Source organism: Argopecten irradians, chromosome 5, assembly GCF_041381155.1.
Source record: "Argopecten irradians isolate NY chromosome 5, Ai_NY, whole genome shotgun sequence".
Taxonomy (NCBI): domain Eukaryota; kingdom Metazoa; phylum Mollusca; class Bivalvia; order Pectinida; family Pectinidae; genus Argopecten; species Argopecten irradians.
In genome coordinates this window covers 38,365,666-38,368,250 of record NC_091138.1, presented here as the reverse complement: position 1 = coordinate 38,368,250, position 2,585 = coordinate 38,365,666, and positions in this window count along the sequence as shown.

Below are 2,585 nucleotides of genomic sequence, written 5' to 3'. Positions count from 1 at the left end.
CTGACTTTATCTTTCCTAATGCCTTCCTTGGCACCGCCTCACTTTTGGCCTTGAGTTGAGCGTTCGCCCCTGTGAGGAAGGCTCTGGGTTCTGTCCCCTAGCCGAGACACACCAAAGTCTATAAAAGTGGTAGTTTCTGCTCCTGCTTAGCGTTTAGCATACAGGGAGTGGGACGACTGGTTCGCCCGTTGTCAGTATAATGTGACCGGGTGGAGTGTGTTGCTTGGTGTCTTCGGCGGCATGCTTCAGTGATATAGCACTATAAAAAGGGCAACAGTTCCACTATACAAGAAGACACAACACGAACATACCGCAGTCTCCCAGTACACTCACCTCGCACAACATACACGCAACACACCGCATACATGGGAGGCCGTCCTTACATGACCATAGCTGTTAATAGGACGTAAATAAATCAAACAAACAAATCATTAGACGTAAATATTACCTTCATTAGACGTAAATGTTACCTTCATCTGACGTAAATGTTACCTTCATCAGACGTAAATGTTACCTTCATCTGACGTAAATGTTACCTTCATTAGACGTAAATGTTACATTTATCAGACGTAATGGTACCTTTATCAGAGGTAAATGTTACCTTCATCTGACGTAAATGTTACCTTCATCTGACGTAAATGTTACCTTCATTAGACGTAAATGTTACCTTCATCAGACGTAAATGTTACCTTCACGCCTGGTGTCTTCGGCGGCATGTTTCAGTGATATAGCACTATAAAAAGGGCAACAGTTCCACTATACAAGAAGACACAACACGAATATACCGCAGTCTCCCAAAACACGAACCTCGCGCAACATACACGCAACACACTGCATACATGGGAGGCCGTCCTTACATGACCATAGCTGTTAATAGGACGTTAATTAATCAAACAAACAAAACATTCATCAGACGTAAATGTTACATTTATCAGACGTAATCGTACCTTCATCAGAGGTAAATGTTACCTTCATTAGACGTAAATGTTACCTTCATTAGACGTAAATGTTACCTTCATCTGACGTAAATGTTACCTTCATCAGACGTAAATGTTACCTTCATCTGACGTAAATGTTACCTTCATCTGACGTAATGTTACCTTCATCTGACGTAAATGTTACCTTCATCAGACGTAAATGTTACCTTCATCAGACGTAAATGTTACCTTCATCAGACGTAAATGTTACCTTCATCTGACGTCAATGTTACCTTCATCTGACGTAAATGTTACCTTCATCACACGTAAATGTTACCTTCAACAGTATACAGTTGTTGACTGGGGTTGAGGGCAACAGATGATTTGTTGAACCCGAAGACAAACTGTTGCCCGAGGCCGAAAACCCAGTCGATAACTGTTTTGTTATACCCATTGACTCAAAACAATTCATTGACGTCACGAATTGTAGGTGTGGCGTCACTCCAGTCCAACAGCACATTTTAACAGTCGATTTTAACAGTTCGTTGGACCGCTCGACGGAACAGTTCATTTTTTGGCATTTTTGGCAATAGAGTTTATATAGGAACTATTTTATAGGGATATAACAAACGTAAATGATACCTTCATCTGACGTAAATGTCCAGTACAATATGTTCACACTGAAGAGGTATGTTGGGACAAGATGGAAATCAATTGGCTCACCAATATATTGGCAAAATGTATTAAATGAAAATTTCTTATTACAAGCAACGGAAAAACATCATTTATATTAAATAGTATATTTTTTCAGCTTGTAAAGTTTTGTTAAAATAGTCGTATTTACAACCTCATTAAAACTTGTTGGATAAAAAGTTGAAAATAGAAGACTTTAGCTGGCTCATTTATATCCTAAAGGTGTAGTATATTTACGCTGGAGTACGTCTCTATAACGGACAATTAACACGATGTATTTTAATTAATGTCACTGACATCAGTTATGCACAGTGTCATCTTTCAATTTCAAATCGAAATTCCTTCTTATGCAAAGCAATCGTTTATGAAAAATAACAATAAGGTATTATATGCATTGTTATTGACTGTAGGTGTTAAATCAGCACGTAATGCGTTTTAAAGCTTCCCTCTGTGTACGTATACATAAGCATTTATCGCCAAGGGGCTGGATACTTCGAAGTAATTACAATCGATCATGCATAGCTTAGGAAGTTCATTCATCACCCTCAGCCTTGCATTCGCAACTCAACAATCACTTTCGTTCTACATGACTGAACGTTCGCCGTAATTGTTACGATCATTACTCTACGTATTTCGGGAAAAAATTTACATCAAGATTAAAATATGGCGTCTTGGTTCAAAAGTATTTAGTGCCCTCGTGACCATGTTACACCTGGTCATAACAATTAAAATACCGTATAACGGCTTTTTCTGCTGTCCGTATTTTTCCGTATATGTTTTCGAAAAATTTAATAAATGTCAAACGACTATCGCCTTTCGCATTAGTTGCATAAACAACATTATAAGTTCAAATCGGGATAACAACGATGTTCTTCAGGTTATTTGTGTTGACGTATTACCTTGACGTGTATCTGTCACAGAGCACGTGACTAGTTTTCTTGTAGCCCCGGGGCTATCATACACAATGCTAATGAG